Source organism: Leptidea sinapis, chromosome 23, assembly GCF_905404315.1.
Source record: "Leptidea sinapis chromosome 23, ilLepSina1.1, whole genome shotgun sequence".
Lineage (NCBI taxonomy): Eukaryota > Metazoa > Arthropoda > Insecta > Lepidoptera > Pieridae > Leptidea > Leptidea sinapis.
This window is the reverse complement of record NC_066287.1, coordinates 6061613-6088425: the sequence shown is the minus strand read 5'-3', so window position 1 is coordinate 6088425 and position 26813 is coordinate 6061613. Positions and strand designations below refer to the sequence as shown.

The 26813-nt window shown below is 33.5% G+C and overlaps 1 protein-coding gene across 1 annotated transcript in view; it reads right to left on the bottom strand.

Annotated features, from left to right (window-relative positions):
• The window catches only part of LOC126971374 (zinc finger and BTB domain-containing protein 5), a 99757-nt gene that overhangs the window by 13348 nt on the left and 59596 nt on the right, over window positions 1-26813 (bottom strand). The gene's annotated exons all lie outside the window — the stretch shown is intronic.

Genomic DNA, 26813 nt, shown 5'->3' with positions numbered 1-26813 from the left:
GTTTTCAATATCTTTATGTTTACTGCCGTAGAAACGCCGTGGTTATATATATGTATTAATACGACTTTATTGTCATTTTATCGGTGTTGGTACCGACTAATTTCGGAGCATTCGGAGGTTCTTCATCAGGGTGAGACTGGTGGGGTCGCCATGACCGTTGACCTAATTTTAATAGATACAAAAGTTGGGCTCTGCCACCAACTTGGAAACCAGTGTTACAAAGCGCGTCTCGCAATAAGAACCATAGTGCCGATGATCGCGTAGTGGACGTTGTGATTAGGTACATTTTGTGAAGCCGTGGACACCAATAGTGACACAGTGTCAGTGATACCGTGCTCGTCATCACCACCACGCGCCCCTTTGCCCTGTCCAGCCGCGTACTACTAGCCCAAGTCCGCAGTAAGAGGTGGGACGTTATCGCGAACTCACCACACTCACCCTGATGAAGGACCTTGGAACGGTCCGAAACTAGTCGGTACCGACAACAATAAAAAATGAGTAAAGCCGTATTATTAAATTTTTAGTATTTCGTATCATGAAACTCGCTTTTATGAAGTTTTCACTTATGCCGTGTGATGTACATCTCTAAAACATATTTAAAAGCCCTGAAATCGGGAAAGTGTTGAAGTAAACAGCTGGCAAGGTTAAGATAGCTTTATCTCTCTTTCTCCCACACACCAAAACAACAGTGAAAATCTCCACATTTGACAGTTTACAATGAAGTGAATTTTATTTGATATATGTACTGAATCGAAGTTTATTAATTGTTAAACAAGGCATCTTTCTATATACCATTGAATGTATCGAGATAAAATTACATGCAAATTCAGGTAATTTTTTTTAGAGTCACTCTCTAACGGAAATTGAAACTGCTATCCTTCTCTTGCGGGACACAGAATAAATAGCCATTTAATAAAATAAAAAGAAAGATTAATAAGAATAAAGAAAAAATAAATAATAATAATGTTACCAGTTCTAGGAAACAAAATATTTTGTTTTCGCAAATCTTTTCTTGTAAAGCGGTCGGCCTTGTGGTTGCATATAAAACGTTTGCAGGAATTAGGATCGTACCTAATTATTGTTATCTGTAAACATTAAGTGCTAGTTATAACGACTTTAATATGTTTCACATTCCATACGAAATATTTTTGCAGCTCTTAATTTAATTTTAACTAGATGTTTTATTATTCTTACAATTTTAAATTTATTTTTAATATTTAACAACAAAACAGAGGCGAAAACTAAATAAACTACTAACTAAATACCTTATTATGAATAGAAACATTATTAGGGTTAGATGCCCATAAAGCTAGCTATTTTGAACGTAATAATAATGTCATAGACTTTTATGATAAACAAATAAAATTTGAAAACTTTATGAACGATACGGGACTCGAACCCCCGACCTCTGGCGTTCCGTGCACGTGCTCTGCCAACTGAGCTAACCGTTCGAGTGACGTATGGTCATAAAATCTTGTATACTTTGTTCAACTCTCAGGTTGTGGCTGTATCTACAGGATCTACTTTACAGTTTCCTGCTCAACCCCAATATTTGCATATTAGGATATTGACTTTAGATGTCGCTCTTGCAAATCTAAACAATTTGTTATGTTTTTAAAAGTGATAACCCTCACTTATAGGATTAATAGACAAATAAAATTTTATGATCGATGCGGGACTCGAACGCACCGAACGCCAGAGTTCCGTGCCATTTTATGATAGAACCTTAATTTACGGTATTCAAAAGATAATTATAACAATATCTTACTTAATAAGTTTATTGATTACATTTAAAAATATTTCAAAAAGTATTTGATTTATGGCTGCATTCTATGTAGAAAAGTATCAAAGGCTTTAATTTATCTAAATATTAAAATATAAGGCATAAATTTTCATTTATCAGCAACATGATTTCCAGCGATTCCCTGAGAAACGATTTCTGAATAACTAACTGAGAGAAGAACAAACGAAGAACAGCTAAAAACAATACAAAATTATCTGAATTTCCCGATGGAAATAATCATAATGTAATGTATTAAGAAATTAACACAGAAATAAACATATAATGTAATATGAGTGCTGCTTTCAAGGATTGATCAATCAAAGTGGAGACACTCGTTAACACGCTATTAATTGCCAAATATCCCAGAATCTATACCCATAATGAAATCGTAAGCGCGCTGCGTTTGTACATAATTTTTTCGCTGTTCATACATATTGTACTTTAGTAGAGTTAAAAAAAATGATTATTTACCAGTGGGAGGCTTCTTTGCACAGGATGCCGGCTAGATTATGGGTACCACAACGGCGACTATTTCTGCCGTGAAGCAGTAATGTGTAAACATTACCGTGTTTCGGTCTGAAGGGTGCCGTAGCTAGTGAAGTTATTTGGTAAATGAGACTTTACATCTTACGTCTCAAGGCAAGCGCAATTGTAGTGCCAATCCTGAGCGGCACTTCATTGTAATGGGCAGAGCGTATCAATTACGATCACCTGAACGTCCTGCTCGTCTCGTCCCTTATTTTCATAAAAAATAAAATATTTAATTTTTGTTTGTAGGTCGGTTTGTCTGTTTGTACTTGCTTATTTCAGGTAGACCCCATTACATCCCGTTTCATATTAATCGGTTCACATACAATAATCATATGCTAATTGAAATAATACGCAGACACTAGGCTTGCAAAGTGGTCGGCGCCGGGTAGTTTTGGAGGTCAATAAAAACAAACTTCAAACAGTCAGGACAGTTAAAGCGGTTAACAGACGTTCATGTAGCTTGACAGCAAGCACGTCATTGTTCTTTGCTTGCTCAAGCAGCTTGAGCCAGCAAGAGGCACTTTTCTCATTTGGTACACAGTCATCCCTTTCCTCAAGTTTTGAAGGTTGAAATCAAATGAACTTTGGTCCAAAACATTGTCATCCGTCATGTTTGACGCTGGTTTGACACTGACCTCTACTATATACCACTGGACTGGCGGCTGTCAAAGTGTTTTTGTGCCTGTTTGATATTCGCCATTTTGGCGCTGTTGGCCATGTAGCGAGAGTCTGCATTACTAAAACTAGTGATGATAACCTCAGCAAACATCAATAGATGGTGGGACACTATTTACAAAAAAATACTGTGTACTTTATTACGTTTATTCTTGAAGTATAAATAACACGGAAAAATGAATGAAACTAATTAAAAATGCAATAATACTTCCTGATCGTTTGATTTGTATTAAACATCACAATTAGTTCTCTGGACGCTCGCGAGTAAAAATTGCTTTCAAACATATGGAACATTCTATCCAGTGGTAGGTCCAGTTCAGTGGGGTTTGAGCGTGCATGCCACGCACATACACTGTCAAAACGTCGCGTCAAGCCGCCATGTTGAGCAAAAAATATAAACATATATCAAGCACGAGGCAAACACGTAAATACTTAACTTAGGCATCAAGCAAACGTTGTAAACGGTCAACCAGCTTGACTCGAGCATAAATACAATTGCCATCAAGCTGCTTGATCGTCTCGGAGACGCTTAACACTTAAGGTAGTGGAAAACATGGGTATTCCGAATCTAGAAATTTCCTTATCAAATTTCAAAATACATTATTATTATCACCTTCTTCATTGTCTATTAATGCAGAAAAAATACTCATTTAAATTGGCTATAATTGACCATGTTTATGACAAGCTATTTCGTTTTATGTAACTTAGACAAAAAGTGTATTCAACAGAAATAATGGCCATAAATAAGTCGAAAGATACCACAGATAAGTTGCTTTTAACTTTTACTAAAATTTGTTGGCGCTTTCGTATCAGTCATTCGATCTTCCAACATCGTTTTCAATTTGAAATGAAGATAAATATTGATTATCATTCGATATTTGTTTGGTAATAATAATAATATATTGACGTACTCTTACAAAAATTATCTTCCCCCAAACTAGGGATAGCCTGTAATATGGGTGCAAGGCAATGATATATTTAATACAATATACTTACATAAGCATACATAAATACAAATAAACATCCATGACTCGGAAAAAAACTTTCATTCATTTTCATCTTAGATTGCACACCTACCGGGATTCGAACCCGAGACCTCTAGCTTAGTAGGTAGGGTCACTAACCACCGGGCTATAGTAGTCGTCTGTAGAAAACAGTTTGTTATAGAAACTAGATAATATAATATATTGACACACTTTTTACACAAATTATCTTGCCCCAAGTTAAGCATATATAGCCTGTGTTATGGGCTACAAGACAATGATATATTTAATACAATATATTTACTTAAACATACAGAAACTCATATAAACATACATAAATACATTTAAACATCCATGACTCGGAAACAAACATCCATATTCATCATATAAATGCTTGTACCTACCGGGATTCGAACCCGGGACCTCTAGCTTAGTAGGTAGGATCGTTAAGCACTCGGCTATACAGGTCGTCGTAGATGTGTTACTGTTTTATTTCAGAGTTCTTAGAACATATACAAAGTGTCCGTAGGTCTATTCATAATTTATATTACGCCGTTAGTAGTGTCGTGTAATTGTTACGATCTCAGTGTTGAGATATAATGATGACTGTGGTAGTAGGTATGTGCATGTGGGTTAACGAGCATTGCGCCACCGCGACTTCTCAGTCGCTGCCGAGTACAACCAATTGGATCACGGCACTCTGTTATGCCACAATCGATACGAAAATGGACCATTATCATTATACTACACTTTTATGATGCTCATATCGCTTATAAATGAAATAGACTTTGTTTATATTGTAGGTAACTGATACATTTTTTTTTTTGGATTTTATGACCTGGTAACTAAGACCTTTAAGTCAAGTCTTTTTTTATTTTATATTGTTAGAATTGTATTCTTAATATATTTATATAATGGTTTATAACTTCTTTTGTCTCTTAATAACTGATCAAGTGGTAACTGATACAATAATTCAAAGAAATTCTGTATTTTTTTAAAGTCATTTGATTTGAAGTATTTGTACTAAACCAAAGAGGATGTAAATACTTCATAATAAGAGGCGGGACTGCTTAATTAATAATTGAAATTTAATTTAGTATGAAACGTATTAAACGTATCATTTGACATAAGTTTGAAATAGAAGTAATTACAGTATCGCGATTAGCCACGAAGTATAATCCGGCTATATTTGAAAGCAAACAGTGGCTTTTAACGTAGTGTATTTCGGCCATCTCCTTTTTTTACAAGAATATAGCCGTCATCTATCAATCTGTCAATGACTGCACGTTTCATACAATCGAGTGAATCGCTTTTTTCTTAGAGAGTTTCGCTAGGCTATTAGCTTGATAGTTACATTTATTTAGCATATTGTACTAAGTCTTAACATAGAGTTCTTGTTTTTTTTTATAATGTTTTAAGAGGATTAACAAGATGGCGGTGTCATTTAGAATAACGGGTGCTGAGAGGAGTGATCCGGAATGTGTCGCATTACACTGTGATGTATGACGTCATGCGTCACAACTATCAATATAGCTATTGTAAATGACGAGCAGATGATGCAACTCAACATCAACAAGACTCTCTGTTCGTTCCGGTAGTAGGTTGTCGGCCTTCATCCCTCTCATATAATGTATCACAGAAATGAAGAATATCATCAAATTTTGATATCATCCTAACTATATGCTCCATCAAAAACAAATAGATAAAATATATTTTGAATAGGGCATATATTTTCCACAGTATTATAGACAATATATAAATTACAAGAAGAATATTTAATTCTAAGATTTAGCACAAAAACAAAACTATAACGTTGTTTAAGTATTAAAATGATTTATGCAATTTAATTATGGTTTTAGCTATTAAGACAAAGAAAGACCGCTTTAGTCGTCTTCTGAAGTTTCACCCATCAACTGCTATTATCACTATTATTATACAAATCATAATGTGGGCGGGAATGTCTAGAAGATTGAATTCTTGTACAAAATGTCATGTCTATATTTTTGAGGTTGACCTTTATTGGCATCTCAAAAATGTGCGCTTGTTATGTTAATATATATTTGACATTGTGACCTAATAACCATTATTACAGCTTTGTGTGTACCACAGTAAATATGGAATTAGCAAAGACTATCAAATCATTCCTACAATTCCAAACGTAGAGTGGGGTAACTGTGCGCAGCGGGTATGTGTGCGTAACCCGCTGCCCCATTTATTTATGAATGGAGAGGGGGAAGTTTGTGAAATATGTAGGCAAATTAAAGGTTTTTTGGTGGAAAATTAGCTTATAAAGAAGTCTGCTTGGAGCATTAAAAATCCACTTAGTTCCCTTAGTTGCGCAAATTTACCCCCATGCGCACGCTTCCCCTTAGTGCGGGGAAAGTGTGCGCATTTAGAATCATTCGGATTAATCCGTTTTTTTGCTGAAGTGCTAAAGTCTTAGACTTTATTTATTAATTTAATTATTACCTTACTAAATACTCTATTAGAGATATATTTTAATTTTCCTTTCATGCTTATTGATTAATACTAGATTGAATGCTTAATTATTAAGTGCGCACACTTGCCCTACATTCGCACACTCGCACTTGATTGCCACAGCTTGACAAGATGACAAGTTTGGGATTACATTTACTTTTATATTTGCCCGTGAAGTCATCGTCATGTTCATCATCCAACCTCTTGTTATTATTCATGCAAATAATCAATTCAGTGGTTTTTGTGTTTTGCCTAGGTATACATACAGACAAAATTTAGTTTAATTATAATTTCTGCGTTGTTACGGTTTTAGTATGTGTAGTTATTTCTTGTATACTTATATTTAACATTATCTGCTAGTGTTTTTCACCAATAAATAAATAAATTACTCTTTGAGTTAGAAACTGTTATCAGAAATATTATTCGTGGTTCAAAAATGCATGGATTTTGTGTTCACATATTTTAGTATATAAGCCCGCATTCCCCAGGGAACTCGCGATAGCATCGGTTCCTACAGTGCCGAGCCGAGCTCATTGAAAGCCTTACATTACGGATAGTATATTATTAGGGTAGTATCTGACACAAGTCTCAAATGTATTTTATACCTAACACCGAAACTCCGAAAAAACTTAGTTTTTTTTTTACTATTTATTTATTCCAACAACAAGACAACAAAACGTGCATATATAAATGTTAGTGAAATAGTCTTAACCTTTGTTAGGAAATACAATAATAAATTACATATATGTTAGTAACAAGCTTATTCTATATTAGTTGATATAATTAATAAACTTACAAACTAAACCAGACATCCAGTGCGCTTTGAATGCGCTGTCCTGTCTGTCGGCTATCACCTTCAAAATAATATTGGGACTCCTCTCCAACCTATTTTTGACGGAGGCGATTCTTTTCCGTATGATTGCGGAAAAACCATCGACACGGTTCTCCACAAACATACCGGACGCGCTACAATACCGTGGCAGTCCCAACATTATCCTGAAGATGTTATTATATTGGACACGGAGAGCATTAATAGATTTTTGGGTATAGTCAACCCACAGACTGCACGTGTAAAAGCTCTGACAGAATGACTTGAATAGCGTGATCTTTACGTCTTTTGTGCAACGTGCAACGTGCGTGTTTTGCAGGATATTTTTTGTACAAAGAGAATAGATGGGTATACAATTAGATTACATTGGTTTTTCAAGACACATCTCTACTTCTTTCTTCTCATCTCAACTTTGGTTGGCTTACTCCTACTTTAACACTTAAGCTTTTATTTAATGCATATTATGTATCTTACTAGATAATTATGGGCAGTTCTACATCATACAGAATCTACATGGGAAAAATAGAATAGAAAACATATTGAAAGGTTTACTGATTATCACTCACCCACAATTAAACCTGTAGTTATTTATAAAATATCTATAATTAATGCAATCAAGGACGTTACAATAATATAGTTAAACATGATACGGATTAATTTCAGTGGTGAAAAAGAACAGAATTTACGCGAGAGCTTGTCAACCCAAACTTGTAGAACAACGTAAAAAGTTTTACTCATAATGGAAAAGTTTAACGTCTCAAGTTACACCCAAAACCACATTCACAGCAGGTTTTAATTTGAAGTCTGGCTTCATTATACTATGCAGGTAATATTTAATAAATTTTGAGTTAATTGGTTATAAAAAATATTGCAGTTTATTTTATTATCTTAATCTAAAAATTTATTTGCAATAAATAGGTCTATCGCACTTATCACTTGTAGATTTCTCACGAAATATTTTGTCAAATTCGTCAACATCATTTAAAAAAATATTGTTTAGACTTTATTTAGCAAATGCATTAGTTCGACTTAGAACTATTTTCTATTTACTACTATCTATTTATACTATCTTTAATTATGCTTTATTGCTATTTATGTTTAAATACATTTTTATATATTTCATCTTTAGCCAAGTATGCCCCAACAAAGCATTGTTAAATTACCGTCACATTTCAATCACCATTAAATGGTAGCCCGATTTTTGTTCAAAAAATTTAAAGTTTACGAATAAAACTTATAGATTTTTATATTACAAATGAAACGAACATATATAGTTAAATTGTTCGAAGACATTACATAAAATTCAATAACGTACAATATCTGTAGCAACATATACGGTCATAATGAAGGTGATCCACTTGTGATATGGTCATATCCATCGGTAGTTGTTAATTTAGTTAAACATACGCTAGTCTCCCGCGTGTCTAGCCATTGAATTATACTCAAACAAACCTCGTTCGGCTTATCAACAAGCTATCGAACAATCTAACTATAAACTAAATATCTACTTGAGCAACGAATGCACCTACGTCGGTTGGCAGGTTATATCTCGTTATCTTAATTAACATAGATCTAAACGGCCTCGATCGACTTGCAAACTTATCTGCAGAAAGATCGAATGATGTCTAACCAATTGTATCGTATTTATTTGTGGCAAAAATATCGATAAAGTCCATGCTACTATTGGACAAAACACGGAGTGATTTTATGTAGTTTAATGTCGGTGATTCTCTCAGAGATATATTATTGTGTTCACGACAATATTGTGCATTTAAGTGGAGCTTACGAAGGCTACGAGCTGGCTTGGGAAGGTATTCACGAAAATAGGTTGTCGATTTAAGATTGCAGGTGCACTGTGAATCGAGTTATTAATTTGTAACGTTAAATGGTGAAATATCATCTTCACGAAAACTATTTCATCCTTGGATCTAGGATTAAAATTCACGTTTCTCTTGAGTTTCTAAATGTATATACGTCGCTGACACGGCACTCAACTAAATGGCTTCGTAGATCACTGACTGAATCAGTATGTTTTGACGTTAAACTAGTCTGTCCATTGATGGTTTTTTCTGTTCTGGTTGTCCAAATATTTCATGATGGTTGTAATTAACTTTAGCAATGAAAAAATCTGTTAAGTACTATTATTAGTGATTGTTTCTTATGCTATTTAGCCGTGTTTGAGATGGTAGGAATTACACCGTTAATAAAATAAAAGCCGTAAAGTGCCAATTGTACCCAAATGTTTGTAATTCCATTAAAGTATGTTCCAATCGTATATATATCCTTCGAATACGTTGGATGAGGATGACCGTGCGTCGTGGAAATCTGGGGGAGGACTTTGTCCAGCAGTGGACGTCTTCCGGCTGATGATGAATAAAAGCATGATCCGATCGGCAGGAATAACAGTGGTTATAATGTAAATTCCGTAAAATTTCAGTTTTCTTTATTTGTAATTATATTCAGGTATTTTCATTGTGGTGGGAAGTAAGCCGTTATCAAGTCAAACTTTGATTTAAACACATTTCAGCAGCAGATTACTAATTTCTCAAGGACCCTAAGTTAAAATAAACTCTTCTTAAGTGGGCTTGAACACAGATCATCAGATGAGCCAGTATTCGACATAATAAAATAAACATTGCATATGGGTCGAAACTTTTCTCTTTGATCGTAACAATCGCGTTTTTACTAAACTTGAAAAGATCATGTGTAGAGTCATGCTCGGAACACGTCGCTACGTTCCTAATATGGTTGGTCGGTGGATTCCAAAACGTCGGCGCGTCACTCACAGTTGAAGTGCGCCCGCAGGTCGGTCACATAGAGCTCACCTTTGCCATTTAAGTGAAGATGACCGCTTCGATCTCTCTCAGTTCTTAACATACACGCCTGTCGTAATTTCGTATCAGATTGTTACGCGTTCGAGTCGGGAACTAATAAAAGTGAGATTACCTCTGAGCAATGTCGTTTAATACAGAATTACTTCGAAGAACGTGTTGAGAATGAATAAAATTTTATAAGTAGTAAATTGTATCATCTTTAAAGTATTTATATGAGTGCGACAATCGTCTGAAATGGAATCGATTTGTAAATTGATATTTGTAATCAAGCATTAACCTGCTTTTGAAAGAATGAATAACAGCAATAATTATGATCTTACTCATAATTTATATGAACAAGTGAGGAAATTTTATTTTTTGTGTTTAATGAACTATAATTAATCTGATCATTAAACCGTATTTTAAATAATTCCTTGGATTTTTTTTATAGTGTTGAGCCCTTATTCTTTTCTTTATTTGTTATGGAGGTCAGCCGAAATAAAAAGACAGAGAAAAATCTATTTTGAGAAAAATAAATCCCTTTTATGATTTTTATTTAAAAACGATGAACTAATATTTTTTTAAGAAATATATTTTGTATATAAAATTCAGATCGAAAAAGAATGGCTTTCATTAACGATTATAATAATTTTATTTAAAAACAGCCCAGAAAATTGCTGGGAGAGTTTTTTGCACCGCTTCTTCTAGCTCAGAGCGCCATTTGTTTCCGAAACGGTAGTAGTGTTAGAAGAGACATCAAAACGAATTCTAATTAGGAATCAATTTTGAACACATGATGACGTGAAAGTTAATACAACGCTATGTAACATTTAATCGGACTATATTATGGTTATTATACACCTGATTGATATAGTATAAGTATTATTACCATAGACCGGACATTATTAGACTAATAGCCGAAATCCACTACGATTTACGGCCGTTTTCAATAACCTATGTATCCTTAGTTTTACTTACTAGAGGTAGACAAATCTATACTTTTACGCTCACTAACATTTCACTAACCTATCGACACATAGCATTTTCAAATTTTTCATATTCAAATTCAAATTCAAATATTTTTATTCAAAATAGGATGTGAAATCACTTATTGAAAGTCAAAAAACTAAAAAACTACCACCCATTCCAAAATGAATGCCTCAGGCCTGAGAAGAATGGGCGCAACAAATTCAGCGGGCTTTTTTTTTCATCAAAAATATGTTTTACAATTAAAGTAACATGTACAAAGTAACATTGTACAAACTTATTATTTAATAGCCTAAGGGCGGTCGCTCCATTCCCAATCTGTGGTATCATTAAGAAAGTCATTTATGTTATAGTAACCTTTACCACACAAACGCTTTTTAACAATTCTTTTGAATAACGTAATACTTTTGTTTTGAACATTTTCTGGGATCTTGTTGTAAAAGCATATACATCGCCCCACAAAAGACTTACTAACTCGTCTTAGCCGAGTAGTAGGATTGTACTATGGATAGATAAGATCTTGTCATGGAACGGTTATAGCATTGTATCCGTAACCAGAGATACGTTATTGGAAACGGCCGTTAGGCAACTGTTTCGCTTTCAAACTTAGCCGGCCTTCATCGCGAATCGCCATACTTTAATTATTACTATTTCCAACTTACGTCAAATGACTGCACGTTTCATACTAAACTAAATTTCAAATTTTACATAGGCAGTTCCGCCTCTTATTACGTAGTATTTACATCCTCTTTGATGTTACAAAAAAAAGAAAGCAATTCTATTGTATTATATAACTAAACAATAATCCCCATTTGAATAATATTGGAATTTTGGAGCTCTAATAAAAATTCGAAACATAATATATAGAAATCGTTTTATTGATGTTATAAAGATCAAATCTGGTTAGCATCCAATTAGCACCAACTTTGACTTCAGATTAAGAGATTCGAGACAATAGGTAGATGCGATTCATTTTACAACGTTATAAATTTAACATTTCACACTCGGTTAGAAATCAATTCATGGGTTATAGGTTATGATTTTTATTATATTTTCGTATGATTCTATTTAATTATTGTATTTAAACCACCTTTGTTTATTAGCTCATATAAATTTGTTATTTAGAAAACAAAAAATATATGTTATTGTTCTATAATTTATTTAAAACTAGTCAGTCTTTGAAGGTAGAAGGTAGGTGTAAAATTCACTAAATCTAACATCAACATTTTGACACTTCTCGCATATACGTTTCCATTATACAAATTGATAAGTGGAATTTTTTTAAAGCACGCTAATTATTTGATTTCGTAGATATTAAATGAGAGTGAGCCGTCACGCTCACTTGTGTAACGCTCTTTCGGGTAAAGAAGTCTCGAGTCGAGTAAGGGAGAGCTGAGTGGGGAGCTCTCTCGCCATTTTATATAATGATATAAGACTCAATAAGTCAAAGCAGCGCCCTTCAAATCATAATTCGTAACACAGATAATAGCCTACTTCTGGCAGGCGCCTCCGAGGCATCCATCAGACTTCCTGTGCAAACCAGTCCTGCTGGTAGCATTTAAGTTGGCAGAAGCAAAAAAGTTACAAAATAAGGCTTTATTATAATTACAAATGAAATAATTAAGGTAAAGCTTATATACCGCATAAATAATAACTTCGAGATTTAGGCTGACATCTAAAGAGCATACTTAGAATTTACTCAGACTTTACTTAGGTAAATAAAATAAGTTAGTAATTATAATTAGTATAAATCTTTTAACGAGCAATTCTTGTATATATATATATATATATATATATATATATATATATATAATCTCGGAAATGGCTCCACCGATTTTCATAAAATTTAGTATACAGGGGATTTCGGGGGCAATAAATCGATCTAGCTAGGCTTCAATGTAAAAAAATGTAGTTTTATCCGTGTGTTAATGAGAAACAGCTACAATAACATTAGAATACAAAGGTAAATTTCGCCACTATATACAAGACTGTAATAGCTCAGATTGGGTGATCCGGAAAGCAGAAGACCACGGTTCGAATCCAGATTTCCTATTAGTTTTTTTTTTGTTCAAGTTTTGTACATTCTTAAAAATCCGAGCAAGGCTCGGTCGTCCGGACGTTTCAAGACTTTTCCAGAGGGCCTACCATCAACTTTTAATAATCGATGCGAATCCGATGCAGTTCAGTTTAGGTACCTAAGCTGAATCACTAAAATTCGTAGCATGAAGCCTTTTACTGAATGGCGTTTGGATCGGTGAACGATATAAAATTGAAAATACTACAAATAAATTTTAAAATCGCTTTATAGCGTCAAATTATAAACCATTAAGCCCTTTTTTGTACCTACATATTAAATAATAGTAATATAAATAAATATAGTTCTATGAATTACAAATTAAATGTTTGCTTATGTGTTTTCGTAAAAATAACGAGTTATGAACGCACCTCCATTGATGTTTAATTTGACAGGACCACAGAGTACATTTTTTTTAATTCGTTCTTGCGAATAGGCTATAGCCCGGGTCCTTACTGCCTCGTCTAGTATTTTCATTTTTGGTATTTATTTTCAGTATTTTGTTTTACAAAAAAGTCCAATAAAGTATTCTCATCTCATCCTTCATCAATAAAATTCCTTTTTTGTATGTTTTCTCTATTTATTAAAGCATCATGATTCACTTTCCTCTAAGGATTTTTTCGAATCGCTTACTTTGACAAATAAGCTATCCAGTTTAGGTTGAAATAACACCTGTTGGTACGAATGAATGAACGAACTAAATTAATTTGCGATTCAGTTGATATCATTTTTGACATTCAATTGACATTATTGCGATTTAATCGGTTGATATGACGTCAACCTAAATTAGATAGTTCTAATCACGTCGTGGTACGAAATAGCAAAGCAGTTCACTTTAGGTTGTCAATTGAATCGCAATAAGAGTTCATGGTAGGCCCCCAGATCTCGTTTTCAGTATTGTATTGAAAATGGGATCTGGAATGGTCTTGAAACGTCGGGTTAGCTAAAATAAAAATAAAAATGTAACATTTACGAAAATATCGAATGTGTATACAGTTTTAACACGATTACACGCGTTTTAATACTTTAAAAGTGTTTTATTTAAAAGTAGGTATAATGTTATTCAAACATCGTGGAACTAGTGATATTTATTTGTGCTCCCACAACTCTCGTGAAGTACTATATTTAATGCTAGTCATTGTACGGTGGAGGCAAGCATGCGCGCTACTCGCGACTCGCGTGGGAAACTCGGCCATCTAGAGCGGTGCTGTAATCGCATTTCTATTTTCGCTTAAAATAATAAGCTTCACAATGATATGTTAAGCTCTGTTCATGTGTTTTTATTAGCTATAAAGATAGCACGAAGTTTGTTTTACAAACTGCACAAACTAAAGGGTTTTTATTACAACAAAGCCAATAAAAAAAAACAACTGTGTGCTCTTTTAAGAACACATCACATAAGTGAATTTATTGTGATCCAGAATGCAGAAGCAGGAGCAGGGTCACCACTGGCCTATATGGGACATTATTATATATAAATAATACCTTTGATAATATAATAATGTTTGAATAGCGAAGTTCAATTTTCAGTTGAAAATAGTATTTAGTACATACAATTATTTTACTAATTTTAATAACAAATTGTATCTGTTGACTATATTACAACCAGCGTCGATCTCTTTGGTATAATATATCAATTATATTGTTTATTATCATGTCAGATCGAAATAACAACGATTCGTTCTAGACTTATTGTTAGTTGCCCTTCTTTGACAACAAGTGGGACATCGGATCGACGTGATTCTACGCACAATTAAATTGGGTTACCGCTTTTAGGACCGTACAAAACGTTATTTCAGTAAAATTGAGTATTTTACGCTCTCAAACATTGTCGCGTAGATATTAAGATTTGTGGAATCTTTTGTGGGCACAAAATTAAATTAAATTTAGTTCTCTATACATTCTTTGTATGTAAATATGATTGGAGAATCTGTTAGTCACTTCTTCTCTCCCAGAGCGCCATTTGTTTCCAAAGCGGTGGTAGTGTTTGAATGGACATAAAATGAATTCTAAAGAAAATATTATGTTTCGGACCAAAAAACTCTCCTAGCATATTTCTGGGCTGTTTTTAAATAAAATTATTATAATCTTTAATGAAAGCCATTCTTTTTCGATCTGAATTTTATATACAAAATATATTTCTTAAAAAAAATATTAGTTCAGTCGAATAATGTGATAACGTCGTGTTTGGAGCTGTAATAAACAGCTATAATCTATATTGATTTAATATGATAAAAGAATAAATATAAATAAATGAATAAACGCAGTAGCATTTATAACTATAATTTAATGCATATGTAATATTAACACCTAAATATAAATATTTCTGCAATTCTTCTTCGCATATTCTTGTACTACACAAAATGTTCCACTCTTCCGTGCGCACAAAATGCTAAAGAATGTCTGTGCCCATTTATATATAGATTTACCAGATCAGCGTAAATCATGGTCTTGTTTCGAAACCATGACTGGCCCACATTGCAGGTGTACACGAAAAAGAGAAACTGCGTTATTACGGTGCTTGAAAGAAAATCTTATTATCGACATAAGGGGCGATATTCGAGACGGCCACGGCTTTGGCGGGCTGCTCCAGTTACTGGATCGCTCCCTGCGGATCAAATCCGGTTTGATCTGGTTCCGTGCGAACCACATTACTTTACCTTCACTCTCTAGTGTTGTTAAAACATTGCTGTCGAACACGTATAGTATTCCCTTACACGCCATGTCAACAATAAATTGTACCTATATATATACATGTAGCTGTGGAAAAGCATTATTTACCAACTTTTAATGTCAAAAGTAGATACTTACGGCTTTCTGAACATCGTTTATTTTTAAATCCTGAAAAATAGTGATATCTTCTAGCTTACTAGCACGCTTTTATGACATTTTATATAATTTCCTGGTAAAGCTCGTATCTTCATATCTTCTTTAAACAAAAGATCGTCATTAACTTATCTCTAGACTTGTATACACATTTCGTGACGTCATTAGCACAAGAACCAAAATCAATGACGTATTAAACATAATTATAACGAGTACAATGTCAACCAATCAACTCTCTCATTTTATTATTTCCGTGTTCCATTATTAACTTAAGTAGATGATTGTCATGCTTATTTGGGACTTTATAAACAGAATAATAATATATGTTGTCACAACTAGGTATTGTGGGTTTATATGTTATGGTCAAATCTAATTAGTCTTTTGATATTTATTAAAATAAGGCAAAGATAATGTATGGTAGAAGCATAGTTATGTTAGTATGACCCGTATATTCACAACAGTAGTAATCTGGAATGGTCTTGAAACGTCGGGTTAGCTAAAATAAAAATAAAAATGTAACATTTACGAAAATATCGAATGTGTATACAGTTTTAACACGATTACACGCGTTTTAATACTTTAAAAGTGTTTTATTTAAAAGTAGGTATAATGTTATTCAAACATCGTGGAACTAGTGATATTTATTTGTGCTCCCACAACTCTCGTGAAGTACTATATTTAATGCTAGTCATTGTACGGTGGAGGCAAGCATGCGCGCTACTCGCGACTCGCGTGGGAAACTCGGCCATCTAGAGCGGTGCTGTAATCGCATTTCTATTTTCGCTTAAAATAATAAGCTTCACAATGATATGTTAAGCTCTGTTCATGTGTTTTTATTAGCTATAAAGATAGCACGAAGTTTGTTTTACAAACTGCACAAACTAAAGGGTTTTTATTACAACAAAGCCAATAAAAAAAAACAACTGTGTGCTCTTTTAAGAACACATCACATAAGTGAATTTATTGTGATCCAGAATGCAGAAGCAGGAGCAGGGTCACCACTGGCCTATATGGGACATTATTATATATAAATAATACCTTTGATAATATAATAATGTTTGAATAGCGAAGTTCAATTTTCAGTTGAAAATAGTATTTAGTACATACAATTATTTTACTAATTTTAATAACAAATTGTATCTGTTGACTATATTACAACCAGCGTCGATCTCTTTGGTATAATATATCAATTATATTGTTTATTATCATGTCAGATCGAAATAACAACGATTCGTTCTAGACTTATTGTTAGTTGCCCTTCTTTGACAACAAGTGGGACATCGGATCGACGTGATTCTACGCACAATTAAATTGGGTTACCGCTTTTAGGACCGTACAAAACGTTATTTCAGTAAAATTGAGTATTTTACGCTCTCAAACATTGTCGCGTAGATATTAAGATTTGTGGAATCTTTTGTGGGCACAAAATTAAATTAAATTTAGTTCTCTATACATTCTTTGTATGTAAATATGATTGGAGAATCTGTTAGTCACTTCTTCTCTCCCAGAGCGCCATTTGTTTCCAAAGCGGTGGTAGTGTTTGAATGGACATAAAATGAATTCTAAAGAAAATATTATGTTTCGGACCAAAAAACTCTCCTAGCATATTTCTGGGCTGTTTTTAAATAAAATTATTATAATCTTTAATGAAAGCCATTCTTTTTCGATCTGAATTTTATATACAAAATATATTTCTTAAAAAAAATATTAGTTCAGTCGAATAATGTGATAACGTCGTGTTTGGAGCTGTAATAAACAGCTATAATCTATATTGATTTAATATGATAAAAGAATAAATATAAATAAATGAATAAACGCAGTAGCATTTATAACTATAATTTAATGCATATGTAATATTAACACCTAAATATAAATATTTCTGCAATTCTTCTTCGCATATTCTTGTACTACACAAAATGTTCCACTCTTCCGTGCGCACAAAATGCTAAAGAATGTCTGTGCCCATTTATATATAGATTTACCAGATCAGCGTAAATCATGGTCTTGTTTCGAAACCATGACTGGCCCACATTGCAGGTGTACACGAAAAAGAGAAACTGCGTTATTACGGTGCTTGAAAGAAAATCTTATTATCGACATAAGGGGCGATATTCGAGACGGCCACGGCTTTGGCGGGCTGCTCCAGTTACTGGATCGCTCCCTGCGGATCAAATCCGGTTTGATCTGGTTCCGTGCGAACCACATTACTTTACCTTCACTCTCTAGTGTTGTTAAAACATTGCTGTCGAACACGTATAGTATTCCCTTACACGCCATGTCAACAATAAATTGTACCTATATATATACATGTAGCTGTGGAAAAGCATTATTTACCAACTTTTAATGTCAAAAGTAGATACTTACGGCTTTCTGAACATCGTTTATTTTTAAATCCTGAAAAATAGTGATATCTTCTAGCTTACTAGCACGCTTTTATGACATTTTATATAATTTCCTGGTAAAGCTCGTATCTTCATATCTTCTTTAAACAAAAGATCGTCATTAACTTATCTCTAGACTTGTATACACATTTCGTGACGTCATTAGCACAAGAACCAAAATCAATGACGTATTAAACATAATTATAACGAGTACAATGTCAACCAATCAACTCTCTCATTTTATTATTTCCGTGTTCCATTATTAACTTAAGTAGATGATTGTCATGCTTATTTGGGACTTTATAAACAGAATAATAATATATGTTGTCACAACTAGGTATTGTGGGTTTATATGTTATGGTCAAATCTAATTAGTCTTTTGATATTTATTAAAATAAGGCAAAGATAATGTATGGTAGAAGCATAGTTATGTTAGTATGACCCGTATATTCACAACAGTAGTAATCTTATTAAAATTGGAATAGCATTAATCATTCGACACAATAATACTAATAAAATCATTCACACATCACTCCCACAAAGAATAACAATCATTAAAATTGTTCGAGTTCGACGACTTGTTGTCAAACCACAAATAATAGAATATTGACACACGTCAAGAGTCGCACAAAAGATTTGAAAAAATACAAGCTGTCAGTTAGCGCGGGTTATCAATACAGCAGTAATTGCAACAACAAATGATGGACGAACAAATTAATCATTACATCGGTGGCATTAATTGTAATTTTATCTATTTGAAATGCCTTTAATTAGCTTTCAAATTGGCACGTTTAAGAAATTTTTTAAATATTCAATTAAACGGATTACATCTATGTAACGCCTCTCGACTTTTACCTTTCGGATCTTGGCTCTATATATATATGTTTCGTAGTGATAGCTTTTACTTCAAACAGTTAATTAAGTATTTTAAATATAGTTCATCATCATCAGCCGGAAGACGTCCACTGCTGGACAAAGGCCTCCCTCAAGGATCTCCTCGACGATCGGTCCTGCGCTGCCCTCATCCAACGTATTCCGGCGATCTTGACCAGATCATCGGTTCATCTTGAGGGGGCCTACCAACTTGTTGCTGTGAGATTTGTAGGCGGTAGTATTTGACTTTCAATATGTGATTTAAATCCTATTTTGAATAAAAATATTTGAATTTGTGCTGAGTTGGGGGCTGGAAGGTTTATATCATTCAAGACACACACAAGCAGACTGAAATAACGTGCATATAGACGATATTCGAATGGCAAAACAATTTCGATTTAGCAGAATCCTATATTAGTCGTAAGCATCACTGAGCTGATAATGTCGTGTTGTATGTTCTAACTGCATCGGATTATTTCACCATTAAGAATATGTCCTTATTTATAGGCATTATCTCGTCTATCGTCGGTTATATTTCGAAACGGTGCAGTTTCGCCATTTGCATATTCCGTGATGGTGCCGACGCAGTATCTTGTCTGTGTGAAACGCTACGAAATAGCCAGTCGTGTTCAGGAACCAAATAATAGTTCTATATATTAAATTAAACACACTTGTATTCAACTGGACTGTACATTAATAAATAAATACTTCTTTCTATACAGAGTGTTTTCAGCCGATTTCAATTTTTTTTTCTTATGAAAATAAGGGATGAGACGATCAGGACGTTCAGCTGATGGTAATTTGCCTTGCCGATTACAATGCAGTGCCGCTCAGGATTCTTTGAAAAACCCAAAAATTCTGAGCGGCACTACAATTGCGCTCGTCACCTTGAGACATAAGATTTTAAGTCTCATTTGTCTAGTAATTTCACTAGTTACGGCGCCCTTCAGACCCAAAACACAATAATGTTTACACATAACGGCTTCATGACAGAAATAGGCGCCGTTGTGGTACTCCATAATCTAGCCGGCATCTAAGAGAGGTTTTGAATTGTCAGTAAACTCAGTAATGCTCGTATCTATATTTTTTCTTATAAAGAAATGCAGTTCTTCCTGACTTGAGCCGAATTTGATAAACATGTACAAAAATATTTCTGCGAGAGTTGCTGAAAATCTACAACAGAGGTGATATACAAGAGTTGGTGATTGAAACATATTTGATGTATTAGTGACGATGGGTAGGTACCTACTTAAGATACTTCAGCTCGAAAACATATTAAAGGGTTGTCCACACGACTTTTAAATTTGACAAGTGGCCAAATTCTGGTCTGTACCTCTTTCACAGAGTTAGTTTGCCTTTTAACTTCTTGGGCACCTTGGCTATTATTATTATTTATGATTATGTAATAGGTTTCTGGTTCTTAGTTATAACCTCCCTTTATATAAATGGTTATTGATTTATTTAAATGCACAATACTATGACTACATTAAATTAAAAGGTTCTTAGTTTGTTTGTAGTATAATGTATAAGATAATACTCTTCGCAGCGCACGCTCTGTAACAAATTATTTGTGAAGGCAAATTTTTCCTATCTTAGTTTTTGACGTTCGATAAATGATTTTAAATCCTATTTTAAACTTAAAAACATTTATAATCTTAGTATAGAACAAACATCGATGTTTGAGTTCCTTATCCAAATAGGGTTTTTGAAACTGATCCAAGACGTGGAAAGTTATTTAAATCATCTCAAACTCACTCCAGGTGTTTCTAACCGCTGTCTCAACCATGCCCTCGAAATATACTTAAGAAACGCAACGGATCAATTACAGACAGTCGAGCGCTTAAATAGAACTGGATTGGCCACTGACTTCGAAAGAATTCTGTTCATATGCCGCGACCAGCCAAAAGAAAACGCGGAAATGGCTTCAATAAACAATGTTGGGCAATAGCGACCGTTCCACACGTAGAGGTAATTGGCAAGACCTGAAGGATTGTTAAACGTGACGTTAAGGATCAACAAGTATGGCTGAACTCTGGAATACTTTGGTCCACTCACAAGAAATGAAACTATAAGTCAAGTCATAAAATTTGATCGTAAACATCCATCAAGATAGTTCTACCTATTTAACTGGAGCTTGTAAAAGTAAATGTATCTAAATGTCACTTTTAAGCACAGTTTATATTTATTTATAGCCGACCTCAAAAAAGGAGGAGGTTCTCAATTTGTCGGTATGTTTCTTTATGTTTGTTACTTTCGACTGGGTGAACCGATTATGATAATTCTTTTTTTTATTTGAAAGCTGGTACTTCCCGTGTGGTCACATTTTGATTTTGTTTGACAACGATTGATTATACTCCAATTCCATTCAATGATGATATTCCAAAAATAACATTAATTGTAACTAGAATAAGATTAATTAATTAGATTGTATAAAAACACACATTTATTTTATACTTTTTCGTGCATAACATATTTAACGTTTTGAAATAGTGTTTTTGAAGTCTTTAATTTTTTGTTAAATTTAATTTTTACTTTTGATACTATCATTCATTTAAATAAGTGTTGCTACTTTTGAATTATATGGTTTTAACAACGACCTTTAAATGTAAATTAATTCACCAATTGTAAATAATGTTTTTTGATATTCAATCAATAATCTGTTGCGCAGGACAGTAGCCATATAATTTATTAGAAGATAATAGATATTGATTAAATGGCAGGAATTGCTAAGCCTCAGTTATGCCATAAATATATCGTTCCCCTAAGTTATTACAGTCTGATTTATGTTAGAGTTGGCTATTATAATATATCTCACGGTTCTCGTTAAAGTTTAAACCTTAGTGTAGATTTGCATAGCGGAGGATGCAGTGCAGGATGATCCAGATTAATGGCGAATCCTTTCACCGCGAGCAACCTTGGAGTTCGCGAACATGGCGACAACTGGCCGTTACCGTGTAAAGCTATTTACATAGATCAGAGCACCACGATACGGTGTGTTCAACATCTAATAGTAAATAGCTGGATATTAATTAATCGTTGATCAATTAAAGGTATTATGAAATGAAATTTATTTATTGCATCGAATACAGTATACATTATAGATCTTAAATTTATTGTTGTGTCTTATATTCGGCTAATTTAAATTAGCTTGCAAAAAGTTTACTTAAAATTAAAAAAAAAAACCTTAACACTATAAAAATTTTTGTTAATTAACCATTTAAACAGGAGTCCAGTAAATCGTTTCTGTGGTAAGTTTCTTATTTCTAGAGGTAAATGATTAAATAATTTTATAAACATTTAGGTATAATGTTGTGACAAATGTATTAGGATGTGAGACATCAGGGTATAAGTAAGTTTGCAAATTTAGGAGTCCTTGTTGCTTATGTACAAGATGCAGAACTCAATTTGTATTTATTAAATATAACATGAACTCTGGTATTGCAAGAGAATGTGGGTGGCGGTGATCACTTAACACCAGGTGACCCGTACGTTCGTTTGTCCTCCTTTTCCATAAAAAAAGGCTTTCCGTTTGGGTCAAATAATGTCAAGAAAAAACCGAGCAGTATTATGCAGCATGCATTTATTTAGCGAATATATCAATTATGTATAAATATTAGCTGAATACTAGATTATTACTTAAGTAGACTGACTACTTACTTATTTAGTAAGTAGTAAACTTAACCGATAGTTAAATAATTTATCCCGCAACACCTGTGCGATACGATGTAATCGCGGGACGTGGAAGTAACAAGGTTGGGGAGAGACACACGAACCTGTCGGTGCTTGCGATTAATTTTAACAAAAAGTTGCGGTGACGTATCTATACTCCATTTTTATAGGAAAATATGTTCACAATGATATAACAAATTTTATGGCATAACTAATTGTCTAAAAAATCAAATAAGAGTTCAAATTAATATTTTAGATCATTCAATTGTATATGCTGTTGTTTCTTAAGAAAATTTCGATAAACAATTCTACATGTGCGAAGAGAAGAAACTATTATTGGCCAGATATATAGAAAGTCTATGAATGACGTCACGTATTAATATTAAATTATTAATATCTAAATCTATGACAGTATTATCATGAGCACGTAAAGTACAGTATCGGACAGCAATAGTCAATGCATAGTTAACGTTTATTGCGGCCGATGTAATTATGTTAACTTCATTATACACAGACAAGTATTTTTAACGCGGATACAATTTAAATTGTTGTGGTGACGAAGTAGTTCCTTGTTATGAATCGGAAAACCTCTTGCACGTCAAACTGGTTTTATCCAGATGAATTCCCAATTATTTATAGCACAGTACTGTGAACTTAATGTTTTGGGTTTTTCTTTCGTTTAACTTTTGTTCGTTACTTATGATAGATGTAGACGGTCGTCTTACCTTTTTATGGGATGAATAAATAGAAATCTAAGTAATGAGGTTCTAAAAGTAACATAGTTGCGCTAAACATGTCATCTAACAGGTGACAGGCTACCAGCGACACGGCGCGTAAATATTAAAACTCTTCTACAACCTGCAAACATATCAGTCAAAATGGAACAATGGACAGTGGGGCTCAGAGGCGCGGAGAATGTACATAGTACTATCTTCTCGCCTCAACACTGGCAACCCAAGCGCTGGCAGCTATTTCGGTCAACGGATCAGTCTAGCAATCCAACCTGGAAATGCTGCCAGTATTCTTGGTACGCTTTCCAGTAATGATAGTTTTAATCGTATTTAATGATAGTATTGTAAGTATAGTTATAAGATTTGTTTTGTTAGGATAAATATAAAAATGGAACACTTCATCGGTAAGTATTTTTTTAACTAAAATGCTACAAATGATTTGAGTTTTCTTTAGTGTTAATTCCGCCAGTATTTGTCTGCCAAAATCTGGCACGAGATTCAGTCTCGTTTCAGATTTTGAGACAACACGTCCTGTGGATGCCTTGTGTAGAGGCGAAACACGTGTCGAACTGTTTAAAGACAAATACTGGCGGATTTAACACTAAAGAAAAGTCAAATCATTTGTATACTTATGGATTGAAGTAACACCTACTTCAATAAATTAACTAAAATGCTGTTTTTTAAACAAAATTTATGGCTATCATTTGCCACTATGATATTCGTCGTATTGCAGAAAATTTCCAATACCATTGGTGCAACAGTAGGTACCTTAATATCCGGAGCATTGCAAGCGTACAAAGCATTATTAATATATATGCGACAGTCATCCGGCACGGAATACGCACTAATTGCAAAATTAGTTAAATAAAACACTACAGTTATTCTATTACCTTCTTATTCAGTTTAGTATAGATCAATGAGAGCCTTAAAAATCTGATGGTAAGTGGGACCACTGAAAGCAAACGAGCCCGCGGACGGTCCCCTACTAGATAGAGCGATCAAGTGAAAAGCCCACCCTCGAACAAGTTCTGCTTAGTTTTCAGAGAGGCCATGAACTGGCTCCATGCCAGATCATAAGAAGTATCACAACGCTAATATCCTCAGCCAACGATGACCCTAATCCTCAGTCATCAGGGATCGACTAGAGAGAGTTAAGTAATCAAGATGGAGTGGATAAATCACTTTTGGAAATAAAACGTAAACAGAAATCAAATAATATTGCGACAGACGATACGATACTTGTAAGATTTATTACATTCATTATGAAATCTTCAATATTTAGACTAGTTTTTCGTGTAAATATATTCTTGTATAATTCGTTTAATCTATCGGCGGCAAATACCCTGGATCATAACCAACTCTCCTATAAGTCTACCATCTTGCTTCGATAAAAATTATTTAAATAGATACCTTAGCAACGAGATTATAGTAAGAGAAATCTGAGAAAAAGATCAACTATCTTGTTACTTAACATTATAAAACGTTTCGAAACGTGAGTACTTTCTTTTCAAATCGTTCTTTAACAATGAATGAAATCGCATTAATTGTTCAGGATGTGTTACCTTCTATTCATTCAAATGCTATATATAATTATCATTTATGTTAGCAACATACTTGATGATCACAAAAATAACACAAAATAATTTTATGTTATTAAGGTAGTTAATTTCATGTTAGTTAGGTATTTTTTCATGGTTAAAATCCTGAGTTTTTATCATATTAAAATGAATACACATACACACATAAACACACACACACACACACAAATACACACACAAATAGACACACATATATATACTGACTATCATTTGTCCGAATACAATCATGGTGTTTTACTGTGTTGATTGCTTAAAATTCAGACCTTTAAAATGCTAATTCCCTTTTGGCTGTCACATCATATTTGTATGTATTTTTTATATCTTTTTAAGAGTTATGGATTATTAAAACTTTAAGTAAACTTAAAATGTTACAATGGAACTTGGAATTTATAAAATATTTCTGACTTGAGGTATATAGTTACAGGTAAGATTACAGTTTACTTGAAATTATAGAAAGATGGTACTTTTTTAAAGCCGACATGCATTTCAAGATCAACATAATGTATATTCATAAGAAGTGCCGAGGTGTGTGCCGATAACACTCAACTATTGACTAGGCTATGCGATGTGGACACCTTTCCCTGTTTTGTCCTGCGGGATAAATAAGTGGATAAATATATTCATATACAATGATGCTCTTTATAACATCGTTCGTTATAAAGATAGAGTTACTACAACATAAAAATTATTTCAATTTGGTTGGCTTAAATGAAAACTCAATCAATAATATAGCCAACCTCTGTAACGAGGAAATAGTATTGTTATACATCCCCTGTATATATCTTTAGAAGTATTTAATACTGCAATTGTCTTTATTGTCCGCTTATAAAAGTTACTGACTACATATTTTTGGTGGAAAAATTTCTAATACTCCTCTCTTAACATTCGTTTAACAAAGTTGACTATTTATTCACTACTTCTTTGACACTGTAATATTTGTTTTTATGCTTAAGTTCTAACATTTAGCGCACCAATATATTTGCAGCTGATCGATATATTTTGATAATTATTGAAGTAGTAATAAAATAAATTCTCTGCCGAATACTGCAATAACACACCAACATAATTACGTTAAAACCGGTAATACATATTTTAATTGAAGGGTTTCTTAGTTGGGGCTGTTTTGTGAAGGTAGTTAAACATGAAGTGAAAACAATTTTATTTATAACTTTCTTTTTAGTGCTCCAAATAACGACACTTTGCTCACTGGAAATATTCCATTCATTACGTTCGTATTGGTTCGAAGTGTGATCGCAGATAAGACATTGTTACTTTCTTTCAAATATAAAAGTGTATCAAATAATAGACTAGAAGATAATGACTAAATTAAAATAATAGCTGCAATTCTACCATCTTCGTAACAAAGAAGTTAACTTACGTTTTTTTTTGTTTATTACGCAAAAGTATGTTTTATGAGTGAGTTATGTATATTTTTTTATAAGATTTCTTGTACGACAAAATATATTTTAAAATGTGCATAATATATGTGAGTTGCAAGGAATTCGATACGGTAGATTCAGGAGTGATTGAGCCAATCTCGAAGCATAATCTTTGCGAAACTCGAATCTCGTCTCATCTAGAG